Source organism: Oryctolagus cuniculus, chromosome 21, assembly GCF_051225735.1.
Source record: "Oryctolagus cuniculus isolate XC-2025 breed Fujian yellow rabbit chromosome 21, ASM5122573v1, whole genome shotgun sequence".
Classification (NCBI taxonomy): Eukaryota; Metazoa; Chordata; class Mammalia; order Lagomorpha; family Leporidae; genus Oryctolagus; species Oryctolagus cuniculus.
The window spans coordinates 25,485,459-25,503,459 of NC_142887.1; the positions used below are offsets into that span (position 1 = coordinate 25,485,459).

Genomic DNA, 18,001 nt, shown 5'->3' on the forward strand with positions numbered 1-18,001 from the left:
ACACCTTTTACCCAGTAGTCCCACTTACAGAAGTGTATTTCAAGGATATAGATACAGAAAGTTGTTGATCTGAACATTATTTATGAAACTGGAAAAACGGGGGGTTGCAGCACTGTGGCATAGCAGATTAAAACTGCTGCCCGCGATACTGGCATACCGTATGGACACTGATTCAAGTTCTGGCTGCTCCACTTCCTGATCCAGCTTCATGCTAATAGCCTGGGAAAGCAGTGGAAGATGGCCCAAGTGTTTGGGTCCCCGAAACCCCGGTGGGAGACTCAGATGAAGCTCCTGGCTTTGGCCTGGCCCAACCCTGGCCATTGCTGCCATCTGGGGAGTGAACCAGTGAATGAAAGATCAAGCTCTCTCCCTTCCTCCCTCCCTTTCTCTCTCTCTTTGTGACTTTCAAATAAATAGGTAAATCTTTTTTTAAGTGAAAAACTGGGAACCTAAATGTAAGATAGGTAATTGATAAATTATGGCTGTGTATACTGTAGCATCTGTGTTTATGTTAATAATGATGATGTCATAGAAAACAAACAGCGAATTGACAGATGTAAAGCCAGCCATTATCGGTAATTCTATTCAATATGAATGGAATAAATATTCCAAAGACAATGTTTGTCCAGCTGCAAGATCCAAAATAAGTGCTATTTGCAAGGGACACATTTTTAAAATTCTTGTTTTATTTGAAAGAGAAAGAGTTCTTCATTCACTCTCTCCAAATGAATGTAACAGCTAGGACTGGGCAAGGGCAAAGCCAGGAGCCATGAACTCAGTCTGGGTCTCCCATGTGAATGGCAGGAAGCAAAATACTTGAGCCATCATTACTGCCTACCAGGGTGGGCGTTAGCAGGAAGCTGGGTTAGAAGCAGAGCCTGCACTCAAACACAGGTGTTACGGAAATCTGAGATGGGAAGACTCCCTGTGTTCAAACAGGCACCAGAGACAGTGGAGGATGGCAGCAGTTGATTACGCCAACAGGCTCAGCCGAGCGACAATCCCAAGTTTCTTACAATGTTTATAGGTTCGTCAGCATCATACCTTAGCTGTTACAGCACTGGCGGGTTTAAATTGCAGCCTTCGGGACTTAGGACCACACTTCCAATGGTTGGTGGGCCTGGTATGTTTGTAGAAGAGATACTAGGGACAGATTTACTAGGCCAGATTCATGACTGGAGTTACAGAAGCAGAACTTAGGACTTCTTCCCTCCGTAGACAAGGTAACAGTGGGCAGTGCTTCACTAGTTAATTGCGAGCAGCCACTTCTCAGGGCCTGTGTTGGGAGGAGGGGTCTGCTGCTCTGTCTCTGCTTGCGGCCTTATTTCCTCTACACAGGCCCTCAAAAGATGGGGATACCAGCATTCTCTCTCTCTCTTTTTTTTTTTTTTTTTTTTTTTTTTTTGACAGGCAGAGTGGACAGTGAGAGAGAGACAGAGAGAAAGGTCTTTTCCGTTGGTTCACCCTCCAATGACCGCTGCGGCCAGAGCACCGAGCTGATCTGAAGCCAGGAGCCAGGTGCTTCTCCTGGTCTCCCATGGGGTGCAGGGCCCAAGCACCTGGGCCATCCTCCACTGCCTTCCCGGGCCACAGCAGAGAGCTGGCCTGGAAGAGGGGCAACCGGGACAGAATCCAGCGCCCCAACTGGGACTAGAACCCGGTGTGCCGGCGCCGCAGGCGGAGGATTAGCCTAGTGAGCCGCAGTGCCAGCTCAGGATACCAGCATTCTAAGCAGCGACTTAATTGCACCAAATACCTGTTCCCAACAGGTACATTTTAGACTAACAGGCACAAAGACCTGAAAAGAATAGAAAATGATATGTCCTACAAACAGAAACCATGAAGTGGCTGGAGTAGCCATAATAATACCAAGCAAAATGCACTTCAGCAATTGTTGCTAAAAACAAGGCGGGGTGGGGGGTTGCTGGTGTTGTGATGCATCAGGTTAAGCCGCACCTGTGAAGGCAGCATCCCATATAAGCCCCATTTTAAGTCCCAGCCTCCTCTTCTGATCCAGCTCCCTGCAAATATGCCTAGGAAAGCAGCAGAAGATGGCTCAAGTACTTGGGGCCCTGCACCCACACGGGAGACCATTCTGATGGAGTTCTAGGCTCTTGGCTTTGGCTTGGCCCAGCCCAGGCCTTATAGCATTTAAGGAGTGAACCAGCATGTGGAATCAGTCTCTCTTTCTCGATCTAAGTCTGCCTTACAGATAAAAAATAAATAAATCTTAAAAAAAAATAGAGGAACAATTCGTAATGATAGAAGGACCAAGCACATCAGGAAGATAGTGCTCCCGATGACAGCCCGCAAGTCTGTGATGCAAACTGACAGAACTGGAAGGAAAAGGTAATGCAACAATTGTGTTTGGAGATCTCCCTTCTCTTGCAGTGATTGGTAGAAGGATGAGACGTAAGGATGTAGGAAATTTGAGCAGAATTACCCACCAACTTCAACTCAGATCTATAACCTCTCCATCCAATAATGACAAAGAGGTCTTTGCAAATGCAGGTGGAGCATTGGTAAACAAATTGTAAAGGATTCAAATTATTCACATTACTCCAGGCCAAGAGAATTGAAGTAGGAATTCACCATAGGAGGCCACCTGAAAAGAATTAAGCACTTGGAAATTGAACTGCCCACATTTGCGTCTGAGAAGAAATGAGAGGGATGTTAGTACCTTGACCTGAATTAAAATGAATACAAGCATGAAGATGTGTGGGATGCCACAACACAGAGGAAGGGAAAGGCCTGACAGTGCTGACCTGCTTCTATCTGAAGAAACTGGACACAGAACAGCAAATCCAACTCCAGTAATTAGAGGAAGGAGGTAGAGTTCAGAACACAAGTCAGTGAAATAGGAAACATAAGAAAATCCATGAAAGCAAACAATAGTGGTTAAAAAAAAGTTTTAAATACTGTCTTTAACTAAAATAGCCGAGGAAAAAAGGCAGAGATTACCAAAATCAGAAATGAGGGTGGTACGTTTAACCTAGTGGCCAAGATGCTGGTTAAGACGCCCACCTCCCTTATAAGAGTGCCTGGTTTGATGCCCAACTTTATTCCTGATTTAGCTCCCTTCCAGTGCAGACTCCGGGAAGCTGCGATGATGGCTCAACTCAAATCGAGTTCCCAGCTCCTGGCTTTATCCTGCCCCAGGCCAGGCTGAAGAGTAAACCAGTGGATAGAAGCTCTCTCTGTCTCTTTGCTTCTCAAATAAGTAAATAAACTAAAAGCAGAAATGAGTTTAAAAAAATTGTTACAAACCCTACAAAGATTTAAAAGTTTATAAAGAAATGTTACAAATTATTTTTCTCAGAGAATAAATAGATTGTTCTAAGGATACAAAATACCAAAGCTAAAGAAAAAATAGGAAATCTGAATACACATATATTAAGTTTAAAAATTGAACTAGACTTTAAAGTTTATCTTCCCAAAAAGAAAAGTCCAACCTAGATAGCTTTCCTGGTGAGTTCTACCAAAGAGTAAATGCCAGCTGTTCACAAATCCTTCCAAAGGTAGGAGAGCAGAGGACATTTCCCAGCTTCCTCTGAGGCCACTGTTATCCTGACATCAAAACCACACACATCACAGAAAATAAAACCATAGACCAAAATATTCTAGAATATAGATGTGCAAGTTGTTGAATAAATATCAGCAAACCAAATCCAGAAATAGATAAAAGTTATTGTAATACCAAGTGAGATTTGTTGCAGGAATGCAGGGTTGGTTTAACCTCCAAAAACTAATCAGTGCTGCTTTGGGGCTGGCACTGTGGCATAGTGGGCTAAGCCTCTGTCTGCAGCACCAGCATCCCAAAAGGGCACCATTTTATGTCCTGGCTGCTCCTCTTCTGACCCAGCTCTCTGCTATGTTCTGGGAAAGCCGTAGAAAATGACCCAAGTGCCTGGGCCCCTGTGCCTGTGTGGGAGACCTGGAAGAAGCTCCTAGCTTTGGATCGGCTCAGCTCTGGCCATTGCGGCCATTTGGGGGGTGAACGAGCAGATGGAAGACCTTTCTCTATGTCTCTCATTCTGTCTGTAACTCTACTTTCAAATAAATAAATCTGTAAAATAACTGTTAGATTAATAAGGCAACACATCATTGGTAAATGATGAATAACACATGCTTTTAGTAGTCACAGAAAAGGCATTTGACAAAATTCAGCATTCCTTTATGATAAAAATCATTCAGGGCTGGTGTATAGTGGGTAAAGCTGCGACCTGGGATGCCAGCATCCCATGTGGGCACCGATTGTGTCCTAGCTGCTCCACTTGAGATCCAGCTTCCTGCTAATGGCCTGAGAAGTCAGCAGAAGATGGCCCAAGTGCTTAGGTCCCATCATCCACGTGGGAGACCTGGATGAATCTCCTGCCTTTGGCCTGGCCCAGCCCTGGCTGGTGGGGTGGGGACATCTGGGGAGTGAACCAGCTGGTGAAAGATATTCATGTTTTTTCTTTATCTCTCCCTCTCTCTCTCATTCTCACTCTCACTTTCTCTCTGTCACTCTGCCTTTTTTTGAAGGGAAGAATTAGAGAAAGGGAGAGAGAGAGCAAGCTTCTGTTTACTGGTTCACTCCCCCAAATGGCTGCTACCGCCAGAGCTGGACCAGTCCAAACCCGGGGTCCAGGAGCTTCTTCGGTGTCTCTCACATGGGCACAGGGGCCCAAGCACTTGGGCCATCATCTGCTGCCGATGAATTGGAGCAGCCGGGACCCCAACCAGTGCCCATATGGGATGCCAGTGCCTCAGGCATCAGCTTCAGCCACTACGCCACAGCTCTGGCTCCAATAAATAAATCTTAAAAAAAAAAAAAAAAAAAAAACCACACACAATAAGCTACAGAAGATAAATTCTTCAATCTGGTAAAGAGTATCTAGGCAAAACCCACAGCTAGTATAATATTGTACAAGACTGGCCAAGATCAGGAAGAAGACAAGAGTGTCCACTTATATTCAACATGTGGAGATTCTAACCAGGGCAATTTGTCAAGAAGAAGAAAAGACATCAAAATTGAAAAAGGAATAGTAAAAACTGTCTCTTTGCAGATGACTTGATTTGTTAAAAAGATTTATTTTATTTATTTGAAAGGGGGAGAGAGAGGTCTTCCATCCACTGGTTCACTCCCCAAATGGTCGCGACTGTTGGAGCTGGGCTGATTCAAAGCCAGGAACCAGGAGATTCTTCTCTCCCATGTGAGTGCAGGAGCCCAACTACTTGGGCCACCTTCCGCTGCTTTCCTAGACATATTAGCAGAGAGCTAGATTGGAAGTGGAGCAGCTGGGACATGAACCAGCACCCATCTTGGTGGCCCCAAGATGACATGATCTTATATGTAGAAAATCCTGAGGAATAAACTGTTAGAACTAGTAAGAAAGTTCAGCAAGGTTTCAGGATTCAATATCAAAGTTGAAAAATGTATTAATTTTTTAAAAAGATTTCTTTGAAAGGCAGAGTTAGAAGGAGACAGAGATTAATCTGCCATCTATTGATTTACTCCCCAAAATGGCTGTAACAGCCAGGACTGGGCCAGGTTGAATCCAGGAGCCTAGAACTCCATCAGAGTGTCTCAAATGGGTGGTAGGGGCCCATACACATGGCCCATCTTCCACTGCTTTCCCAGGCACATTAGCAGGGAGCTGGATCAGAAGTGGAGCCGCTGGGACTTGAATTGGTGTTCATATGAGACTCTGGCATTGCAGGTGGTAGCTTAACTCACTGTATCACAACACCAGCCCCCAAAATCTATAAATAAATCTATACATAATCTATACATAACTCTTTATGATAGTGTCAGAAAGAACAGAATATTTAGGGATCACTTTAACAAAAGAGTACAAACCTTACTGTGTTGCTTTGCCGTACCACCAAATGGGTCCCTGAAACAGCAGAAGCGCACTCTCACATTGCTGGAGGCCTGAAGGCCAGGGTCAAGGCCAACTCCTCCCTAGAGCTGTGCAGGAGAACGTGTGCCTCTCCTCTGTCTCATGGTTGCCTGGTTCTCTGGCATCTCTTGGCTTCTGCTCCATCAGCCCCCATCCATCTCATGGCGTGCTATCTGTGTGTGTGGATGTGCCCCTATTTATAAAGACACCAGTCACACTGGGTTAGGGCCCTCCCAGAAGACCCAATCTTAAGTCCTCTAAGTCCCTATTTCCAAATATGGTCGTGTGACCTTACCTCCCAGCTGTGGAGGTTAGGACCTCAGCATCTTTTGGGAGAACACAGTGCAACCCAAACACAAATGTGAAAACTTCTGAATGTGTGGATTTGTGGGTCAGTAGACTTAAGATGGCAGTATGCTCTAAGTTACTCTGCAGACTCAGTGTGCTCCTTTTATGCTCCTAACTGGCTGCTTTGCACAAATTCGTAAGCTGATCTTAACATTTATATGGAAATTTGAAAGGCACAGAATAACTGAAGCAATGCTGGAAAGCATCATTTTGAGGGATTCCTGAGCTTTGGTTTTACAAGTTCACTAACAGGAATCGAGCCAGTATGGCACTAGTGTAAGGAGACAGAGACCAGTGGGGTATAATTGAGAGGTTGGAAGCAAACTCGTACAGTCACTTGCTTTTTAACAGAGGTGCAAAAGAATGAATCTGAACCCACACCTCACATCATACACAAAAACTGAAGATGGATTTAAAGGCTGGGCGCTAGGCCAGGCAGTTAGGAGGCAGGTTGGGGTGCCCAGCTCCAGCACCTGACTCTAGCTTCCTGCCAGCATCACCCTGGGAGACAGCAGTGATGGGGGCTCAAGTCGCTGGGTGCTGCCTGGCTTCAGTCCCAGCCCAGCCCTAACTGCTGTGCTCATTTGGGGATGACCCAGCAGGTGGGAACACTTACACACGTGTTTCTCTCTCTCTCTCTGTTTTCCTTCTTCTCAAATAATTTTTTAAAAACTGGATTACAGGCCTAAAAGTTAGCCAAAACTGTACAACTCTTAGAAGAAAACAGACTTGAATCCTTGTGACCTTGGATAAGCTGCGGTTTCTGAGATACAACACTAAAAGCACAAGCAGCAACAACAAATAAAAACTCCTGTGCTTTAAAAGACACTGTCAAAGTGGGAAGAATATCTAGAGAGGAGACCATGTTGGCAAATCGTGTACCTGATAAGGGGTCGATCTCTAGAATAAATGAAGTACTCCTGCAACTCAGTGGGGGACCATCAGAAAATGAGCAGAGGCTGTCAGCGGACATCTCTCCAAGGAGAACAAATCGAATAAACACGTGAAAACGTGCTTGACATCGTTAGCCATCAGGGGTGCAAAGCAAAACAGCACAGTGCCGCTGCACACCCATTGGGATGTTGTCATCAGCGGACCCTAGAGGTGCTGGTAGGATGCGGAGTAGTCAGGACTCTCGTACACCAGTGGTGGGATTTGAAAATGCTGTAGCCACCTCAGAAGACAGTCTGCTGTTCCTCAGGAAGTTAAATGTGATGACATATGACCCAGTGATTTCATTCCTAGGTATGTTCCTAAGAGGAATGAAAACATGGACCCACATAAAAACATGTGTGCACATGTTCACAGCAGTAGTGAAAACAACTCACATGTCCATCAGTTAGGATTGAGCTTTGAGCTCCTGGCTTTGGCCTGACTCAGTCCCAGCTGTTACAGGACTTCTGGGAGTGAAGCAGCACATGGAAGATAGTGTCTCTCTTTCTGATTGTCTTTCTCACTGTGTCTCTGCCTTTAACAAAAAATAAGAATTAAAAAAGGATAAATTGGCCTGCGCCGCAGCTCACTAGGCTAATCCTCCGCCTTGCGGCGCTGGCACACCAGGTTCTAGTCCCGGTCAAGGCACCGAATTCTGTCCTGGTTGCCCCTCTTCCAGGCCAGCTCTCTGCTGTGGCCAGGGAGTGCAGTGGAGGATGGCCCAAGTCCTTGGGCCCTGCACCCCATGGGAGACCAGGATAAGTGCCTGGCTCCTGCCATCGGATCAGCACGGTGCGCTGGCCGCAGCGCGCCAGCCGTGGCGGCCATTGGAGGGTGAACCAACGGCAAAGGAAGACCTTTCTCTCTGTCTCTCTCACTGTCCACTCTGCCTGTCAAAAAAAAAAAAAAAAAAGAATAAATTTATTTTGATGCAAAAACTCCTGAAATCCATGGTTTTCTCAAAACACGTTCTCATGAACAAACCTTTGAAGATTCCTTGTGTGCACAGATTTCAAATTTTTTTGCATCAGAATAAACCTACCATTTAATTCCACTTTCCACAGACTTGTGGAAGTAACCTCGTTCTTTAAACGAGTTTGGTACATGAGTTTTATATAAAAAAAACCAATTACTAAAAATCAATAAATGCAAGTCACTGTGTTGCTAGGGTGAAGGGGAAAACTGATCGTCTTTGATACAGAAAAATCATTTGAGAAAATCTAAACACTCATGTTAGTTGAAACGGAACACACCAGGAAGAGAGGGACTCCCCCAGCGTGGCTGCAGCCGACACGACACTTACTGGTGGAGACTGACGCCTTCCCCAAGACAAGGAAGATGGTGATTTAGGCCATGATTTCATGCTTGCACATTTGATGTTTCTTGTTGAATGTTGAGCATAGGGAATTTTACCATTTAGGGAGCTGAGTATTTTTTTTTTAATTATTAGTATTCCTGACAGTCCTGAGATTATTCGAGAACACAGGAAAATTACCTGGAAACCATTTGATCCTTCCTGTTTTTGCTTTTGAGATCTGTTGGGCTGGACTAGAGCAGTGGTCAGCCTTGGGCTGCTTGTTGCCCACTCTGAGGCAAGGAAGGCCCTTTTGTTGATCTGCGGAAGTGCTGTTCGTCGAATGCTTCGCATGGTCCTTGCCTAGGCTCCCAGTAGCTTCCACACACTCCGCAGTTTGTAGGTGCTCAGGTACATCCCCAGGTCACCCTGCACAGCTGTCATCTCTGGGACTCCGTGCTGAAAACTGGTCACCCTGTTCTCCCCACGCTCTCATCTTTGTCTCCTCAACTTGGGGGATCCACTGCACCCCACGAGACTTCCGTCAGGCTCTGCGTCCTAGAAACCCTGGCCAAGCGGTGAGCCGGGGCAGGTGGAGAGCACGCTTGATTGGGTTCCGTCTCAGGGTCCCTGGTCTTTGTTGCCTGATCCCCCGTATCTCGGAAGCTGCGGTTTCATAGCTGTTTTGTCTGTTCTCTGGCTTCAGACAGGGTGGCAAACACGGGCACTCTGAGCGAGCCAGCAGCATGCAGGCTTTTTGACAAAGTTGGCAGGGAAGATCCATGAGGGGAAAACAAGTCTTCCCAACACAGGGAAGAGGTGCAATTGAATGTCCATATGTGGAGGGAGGGAGAGAGACCTGGAGGCTGGGAGGGGAGGAGGCAGGCAGGCAGGGAGGGAGGGACAAGAGGAAAGAAAAGAGAACTGGGGCCCTTCCTTAGCACCGCACACTAACTTTAATTCCCGAAGAATCATTTGTGGGTCTGAAACATAAGGGCTGAAACTGTAAAAGCCCTAGAAGAAAGTACAAGAGGAGGTTTATAAACTTTTGGGTAGGCATTGATTGCTTAGGTATGACCCCAAAGCACAATTCTTAATTTTTTAAAATATTTTTGTTTATTTGTTTGACAGGTAGAATTACAAACAGTGAGAGAGAGACAGAGAGAAAGGTCTTCCTTCCGTTGGTTCACTCCCCAAATAGCCGCAACGGACAGAGCTGCGCTGATCCGAAGGCAGGAGCCAGGAGCTTCCTCCTGGTCTCCCATGCGGGTGCAGGGCCCAAGCACCTGGGCCATCCTCCACTGCCTTCCCGGGCCACAGCAGAGAGCTGGACTGGAAGAGGAACAACCAGGACTAGAACTGGCACCTTTATGAGATCCTCATAAAGGCCTCTGGTGGAGGATTAACCTAGTGCGTCACAGCGCCGGCCCAGAATTTTTAAATTAATTGGGCTCCATCCCCAGCAGTTCCACACATAAGAGACCAGGCAGCGAGGATCAAGCAGATACTGGTACAGCAGTGTGTAAAGTGTGCACAAGCAGGAGCGGCACCGAGGTGGACGAATGACTAAGTGGACACGTGATCTGCACACACAGCAGCAAGCGACTCATCTGTGACAAGTGGAATTCTGATGCATGCCACAGCGTGGGGGAGCCCTGAGGACAAAGCAAGCCGGACACAGTGACCAGATGCTGCGGGCCCACTGCGTGCAGGGTCCTGAGTGGGCAGATTATAGAGACAGAATAGAATGCAGATGTCTGGGCTGGGTGTCACTGTTGAGTGGGGTGTCATTTCCAAGGCCTGCCATAATGGATGCCACACGAGGAGGGTTTAAGAACCAGAAGCAGGGGCCGGTGCTGTGATGTACCAGGTAGAGCTTCACCTGCAGCGCTGGCATCCCTTATGGGTGCCAGGTCTAGTCCCAGCTATTCCACGTCCAGTCCAGCTCCCTGCTAACATCCTGCAGAAGCAGCGGAAGATGGCTCAAGTGATTGGGCCCTTACACGCACAAGGGAGACCCAGAGGAAGCTCCTTGCTTTGGACCAGTCCAGCTCCAGCTGTTGCAGCCATGTGGGAGTGAACCAGTGGATGGAAGATTTCTCTCTCTCTTTCTTTGTAACTCTGACTTTCAAATAAATAAATCTTAAAAAAACAAGCAAACAAACAAACAAACAGAAGCATGCTGACACATGATTCTGGAAAGTGGAAGTCCAAATGCAGGGTGTCGGGTGCTGTGCTCCTCTGAAACCTGGCCTGTCCCTGGGATTCGGTAATCTCGGGTGTAAATGCCAGAGGGTGTGTCTTGGATGTGTGGGTCTCTCCGTGCTCCATCCTCACGTGGCATTTTCCCTGAGTGTTCCCGTCATCCTCCCTCTGTGTGTGTCCATGTCCAGATGTCCCTTTCACAAGGATAGCAGTCAGCACTCATTCCAGTGATCTCAGCTTGACTGCAGCTGCAAGGCTGTTCCAAGACAGGTCAGGTTGAGACTTTTTTTTTTTAAGATTTTTTTATTTGAAAGGCAGAGTTACACAGAGAGAGATCTTTGATCCACTTGTTCATTCTCCCAAAATGGCTACAGTGACCAGACTGGGCCAGGCTGAAGCCAGGAGCTTCTTCCGGGTCTCTTCTGGCACTCGGGTGCTGGCAGGCTATGGCTTTCCCTGCTGTGCTCCCGCGCTGGCCCCTGGGTTGGGGCTGCAGCACGTCTTTGTGAGGCCCAATCCCGTCTATCACAGACAGGCTCAGAGAGGCAAGCGTGTGGCTTAGCAGTTAGGACGCGGCTGGGACCCATGAATTCCGTAGTGGAATGCCTGGTTTGTGTCCCAGCTCTGCTCCCAACTCCAGCTTCTGCAGCGTGTGCCCTGGGAGGCAGCGTGGTGACTCAGGTACCTGGATTCTTGCCACCCATGCAGGAGACCCAGGCTGAATTCCTGGTTCCTGGTGTGGGTCTGGCCCAGCCCAGTCTCTTGACTGTTGCTGGAATGTGGGACTGACCAGGAGAAAAGAAGAGACACAGCGAGAGAGATCTTCCATCCGCTGGTTCAGTCCCCACATGGCTGCAGCAGCCAGAACTTGGCCAGGCGAAAGCCAGGAGCCAGGAACTCCATCTGGGGTCTGACTTGAACTGGCACCAAATGGGATACAGGCATTGCAGGCGGCAGCTTAGCCCCCTGTGCCAAAACACCGGCCCCTGGCATGTGGAATGTTTAAGAGCAATTACTTTCTTTTTTTCATTTGTAAACTTTTATTTAATGAATGCATTTTTACATGGATACAACTTTAGGAATAGAGTGGTTCTTTCCCCCATACTCCCTTCTCCCACTACCCCCCCTCCGCTCCCATCCCACCTCCCATTCACTCTCCCATCTCCTTCTTCATTATGGTTCATTTTTAGTTTGATTTTATATACAGAGGACCAACTTTATGCTAATCATAGACTTCAACAATTAGCACCCACGTCCACACAAAACATATAGAGTACAGCTTAGGGAGAGAATTTGTAGTCGATTCTCATATTACAATTCAATAGGGACAGAGGTCTTACATGGGGAGCAAGTGCACAATGACTCCTGTTGTTTCTTTAACAGTTAAACAGTTAACACTCTTTTTATGATGCCAGTGATCATCCGAGGCTCTTGCCACGGGCTGCCAAGGCTATGGAACCTTTTGTGACCACAGACTCTGTCAGAATTTGGACACGGCCATAAGCAAAGTGGATATTCTTTCCTCCCTTCAGAGAAGAGTGTCTACTTCTTTGATGGCCCTTTCTTTCCTCTGAGGTCTCACAGAGATCCTCCGTGTAGGATTTTTTTTCCATAGAGTCTTGTCTTTCCGTGCCTGAAATGCTCTCGCAGGCCTTTCAGCCCGACCAGGAAGCCTTAAGGGTTGATTCTGAGGTCAGAGTGTTATTTACTGTGAAAGTCATTCTAGGAGTCTGCTGTGTGGACTGCTTCCCATGTTGGTCCTTCCTTCCTTTTTTTTTTTTTTTTTTTTTTTTTTGACAGAGTGGATAGTGAGAGAGAGAGAAAGGTCTTCCTTTGCCGTTGGTTCACCCTCCAATGGTCGCCGCGGCCAGCGCGCTGCGCTGATCTGATGGCAGGAGCCAGGTGCTTCTCCTGGTCTCCCATGGGGTGCAGGGCCCAAGCACTTGGGCCATCCTCCACTGCACTCCCGGGCCATAGCAGAGAGCTAGCCTGGAAGAGGGGCAACCGGGACAGAATCCGGCGCCCCGACCGGGACTAGAACCTGGTGTGCCGGCGCCGCTAGGCAGAGGATTAGCCTGCTGAGCCGCAGCGCCGGCCTCCTTCCTTCCTTTTTAATTCTATTTTTTATTTTTGCCGAGTACTTGATGTTATTTATATCATCCCTTTTAAACTTAGACCGATCTATCTGTTGCCTTTAACATTTAATATGATCATTCTAACAGTGAAGATGGTGTTTATACCACCGATTCTTAGGGGTTTGGAGCCCCATGATTAGTTCTTAGGCTGCACCCTGAGAGGTGAGTCTATGTGCCTGTATGCAGAACTATACTGTTTTACAGTTACAGACTACCACCTCTATCTCTTATTCTCTCTCTTATTTTTAACTGGAATCTTTTTCCAATGCCTTAAAATACGTATGATTAACTCTGTGTTACATAGAGAGTTCAGCATATAGTGTGAAGTAGAGAAGTGAGAAAGAAAACAGAGAAAAAAAACCAGCAAAACAAAACAAAAAGGATATACACAGTAAAATGTAACAATGTTTAACTGTCTCTCAACAATCAGGTCAAGGATTCTTGAAGACATTGGTTCTAAAAGTGACTATTTCGCTTCTATAGCTTTCATTTTAGCTGCACTATTAATTCTCCCAAATCAGGGAGAACATACGGTGTTTGTCTCTTTGGGACTAGGTTATTTCACTAAGTATGAGGTTTTCCAGCTTGCTCCATTTAGTTGCAAAGGACCAGATCTCATCCTTTTCCACTGCTGTGTAGTATTCCATAGTGTACATATCCCACAGTTTCTTCGGTTGATGGGCATTTAGGTTGCTTCCATAGCTATTGTGAATTGAACTGCAGTAAACATGGAGGTGCAGACAGATTTTTTATTTGCTGATGTCATTTCCCTAGGGTAAATTCCCAGGAGTGGGGTGGCTGGGTCATACAGTAGGTCTGTATTCAGGTTTTTGAGGTATCTCCACACTGTGTTCCACAGTGGCTTTACCAGTTTGCATTCCCACCAACAGTGGGTCAGGGTGCCCTTTTCCCCACATCCTCTCCAGCACTTGTTGTTTGTTGATTTCTGTATGCAGGCCACTCTAACTCGGGTGAGGTGAAACCTCATCGTGGTTTTGATTTGCATTTCCCTGATGGCTAGAGATCCTGAACATTTTTTCATGTGTCTGTTGGCCATGTGGATTTCCTCTTTTGAAAAATGCCTGTTAAAGTCCTTGGCCCATCTTTTTATTGTGTTGTTTGTTTTGTTACTGTGGAGTTTCTTGATCATTTTATAGATTCTGGTTATTAATCCTTTATCAGTTACATAGTTTGTAAATAATTTCTCCCATTCTTTCCGTTGCCTCTTCACTTTCCTGACTGTTTCTTTTGCTGTAAAGAAACTTCTCAATCTGAGGTAATCCCATTTGTTCATTTTGTCTTTGACTACCTGTGCCTCTGGGATCTTTTCCAGGAATTCTTTGCCTGTGCCAGTGTCTTGAAGGGTTTCCCCCTATGCTCTTGATTAATTTGATGGTGTTATGGAGTAGATTTAGATCTTTAATCCATGTTGAGTAGATTTTTGTATATGGTGTAAGGTAGGGGTCTTGCTTCATACTTCTACATGTGGACATTCAGTTTTCCCAGCACCATTTGTTAAAGAGACTGTTGCTGTTCCAGGGGTTGGTTTTAGCTCCTTTGTCGAATATGAGTTGGTTGTAGATATTTGAATTGATTTCTGGTGTTTCTATTCTGTTCCATTATTCTGTCCATCTGTTTCTGTAACTGTACCAGGCTGTTTTGATTATAACTGCCCTGTAGTATGTCTTGAAGTCTGGAATTGTGATGCCTCAGATTTTGTTTTTATTGTATAGGATTGCTTTAGCTATCCGAGGTCTCCTGTTCCTCCATATGAATTTCAGCATCATTTTTTCTAGATCTGAGAATGTCTTTGGTATTTTGATTGGTATAGCATTGAACCTGTAAATTGCTTTTGGAAGAATGGACATTTTGATGATATTGATTCTTCCAATCCATGAACATGGCAGGTTTTCCTTTTGTGTGTGTGTGTCATCTTCTATTTCTTTCTTTAATACTTTGTAATTTTCATTGTAAAGATCTTTGACATCCTTGGTTAAATTTATTCCAAGGTTCTTGATTGTTTCTGTGGCTATTGTGAATGGGATTGATCTTGGAAGTTCTTTCTCAGCCATGGCATTGTCTGTGTATACAAAGGCTGCTGATTCCTGTGCATTGATTTAAGAGCAGTTACTTTCAAATGAGAAGTAGTTTCCTGTTTCGTAGGTATTCGTGGAGGGCGCCCATTCTCTTAGACACCTCACCTGCAGCCCATCCCCAACATTAGTTTCCCTTCTTTGCCTCCAGTGAGTATCCCAGGAAAAGCCCAATTCCCTCCCGTGGGATAAAGCCAGCTTCCGGCACCTCTGCTTTGTGCCTGCGTGTTCTCGGTAAGCTTTCCGGAAAAGTGTCGTTGGTTTCCAGTGTCAGTTTCCAGGTTTCATAATTGTATTAGGAGTAGAGGGCCCAGGAAAACAGGATTTGAGGTAGCCTCAGCTTGATGTGGTTAGACTCGTCCTCCACAGACTTTTACCCACGTGATTTGACTCAAAAAACGGAGTGGATGATCCCCATGGAGAGCGTTGTCCCTCTTCTCTTCCGTGTCCGTTGAGGAAGACGTCTCAGGTTCAGTGTAAGGAAGGCTTCCGCTCTGGCCTCAGACCGCGGAGCGCCTCCCGGGCCGGGGACGGCTACGGATCCAGGAGGCATCTGAAGTCACACGAGTGTCCTTGCTGGCAGGCTCCCTGCACAGGGCTCTGCGGAGGAGTTCTGAGCTGATGTGGAAAGTGAAAGCGTGGAAATACTGGCTTGTTTACCTCCTAACTGTCTTCAGACTCTCATGAGCGCAAAGCATTTTTATTTCTATCTCACTGGCATTTTACGTTTCTGCTTTACTTTCAGAAAATGCAAAGTACAGATACTGTTCATTGGCATTTGCCCTTAAAAATAAATAAAGACTTTTTAGTACAAGATTAGCAAGATACTAGAGCTGTGGTAATTGGATGTCTTTCGGGTAATAAACCACTCAAGTTTATGAATCACGTTCACAGAAAGCCCTCTAGGTTCCCTTTCTACAATAAACATAAAATTCTCTGCCCGAAGTTCAGGGCACAGCAAGGGAGAGGAGAACAGGCAGAAAGGAAAACCCAGAAGGCCTTAGTGGGGAGAGTCAGTGACCTTCTGAGCTCCAGCTCACGACGCACGCCCAGTGCGCAGCGCCCCGCTGAGCCTGGCAGAACCAGGCCACGGTGACCTGACTGTGGCCTCCTGGACTCACAGGGCCTGCTGCCCTGTGTTTACTGGATGTAGCCCCAAAGTCACCATGGTCATGAAAAAGAACAACAGTGGTATGTTTAGAAAAGAAACTAGTGACAGGAAGGGCTTTCTGTAGCAGAAGCGTCTCTTGGGAATTCTTGATGCCTGGTGCAGCTGGTAGAAGACTCTAGAAGAAGCAAGGGGGGGCTGCAAGTCTCAGCACAGAGAGTAGGTGCACTCATCACTGGTGCAGACCCCGAGCCCGGCAGTGGTAGAGAGCCACCCTGTGCTAGCCCTACTCAGAGGCAGCCTTGGGCGGCACCTGTGGCAGCAGCTGTGGGACTGACCCTACACCACGGCACATAAAGCCCCTCATGGAAGCGGCTCCCTTGTCTCCTTCCTCTGCCCTCTCATTACTTCTTTTATTTTTTATTTTGTGGATTCTGCTCTGTACTTTTAGTTTATTTAATTTTTTATTTATTTTTATTTGAAAGATCTATCCATTGATTCACTCTCCGAATACCCACAACAGTCAGGGCTGTGCTAGGCCAAAGCCAGGACTGGGTCCAGGTCTCCCACATAGGCATCAGGGGCCCAGGTACTTGAGCCATCAGCTGCTGCCTCCCAGGTGCAGTCAGAGTGAGCTAGAATTGGGAGTAGAACTAGGAGTCAGACCCAGCACGCTGGTATGAGATGCAGGCATCACTGATGGCATCTCACCTGCTCTACCAAATGCACACTCCAGTAGTGTTAGTGTGAGCTCCTTAAAATATTTTTGGAAATTGAAGGATATATGTGTATGTATGTTTTTGTTTGTATTAGTGTAACAAAAATCGCTGAATTAATATATGGAGAAAAGCAGGTTATTTATGATTTGAGAAAATGTTAGGCAAATCCTGTTCTTCCAAAACAGTTGTGGTTTTTGTTTTTGTGTTTTTTTTTGTTTTGTTTTGTTTGTGTGTTTGCTTGTTTGTTGACAGGCAGAGTGGACAGTGAGAGAGAGAGACAGAGAGAAAGGTCTTCCTTTGCCATTGGTTCACCCTCTAATGGCCACCGCGGCCGGCGCGCTGATCCTAAGGCAGGAGCCAGGTACTTATCCTGGTCTCCCATGGGGTGCAGAGCCCAAGGACTTGGGCCATCCTCCACTGCACTCCCTGGCCACAGCAGAGAGCTGGCCTGGAAGAGGGGCAACCGGGACAGAATCTGGCGCCCCGACCGGGACTAGAACCTGGTGTGCCGGCGCCGCTAGGCGGAGGATTAGCCTAGTGAGCCACGGTGCCGGCTCTACAGTTATGGTTTTTTATAAAGACTTATTTGAAAGGCAGTTACAGAGAGGCTGAGGCAGAGAGAGAGAGAGCCTTCTGTGAGCTGGACCAGTCCGAAGCCAGGAGCCAGGAGCTTCTTCCGGGTCTCCCACGTGGGTGCAGGGGCCCAAGCACTTGGGCCATCTTCCACTGCTTTCCCAGGCCACAGCAGAGAGCTGGATCAAAAGTAGAGCGGCCAGGGACTCAAACTGGCACCCATATGAGATGCCAGCACTGCAGGTGGTGGCTTTACCCACCTACACCATAGCACCAGTCCAGTTTCTTGTTTGTTTGTTTGTTTGTTTGTTTTTTATAATAGATTGATTTGTAAGAATCATGGCAAGGAGGAGACAGATCTTCTATCAGCTGATTCATTCCCCAAATGGCTAAAACAGCCAGGGCTCTGCCACACTGCCACACTGAACCCAGAAGTCCAGAGCTGTCTTCAGGTCTCCCACGTGGGTGCAGGGGCCCAAGCACTTGGACATCTGCTGCTGCTTTCCCACGTGCACTAACACGAAGCTGGGTTGGAAGAGGAGCATCTGGAACACACTAGCACCCATATGGGATGCTGGTGTCACAGATGATGGCTTTACCCACTACACCACAGCACCCCCCCCCAAAACAATTCTTTGATTATAAATTTTTAAAGGGGAAAAAGACCATTGTTTGCTGCTTATTCTTCAAAAAGGATTCTAGACTCCA

General features: G+C 46.7%; 1 protein-coding gene across 2 annotated transcripts in view; it reads left to right on the forward strand.

Moving 5' to 3' along the window:
* Positions 1-18,001, forward strand: part of LOC149119863 (uncharacterized) — an 80,523-nt gene that overhangs the window by 39,004 nt on the left and 23,518 nt on the right. The gene's annotated exons all lie outside the window — the stretch shown is intronic.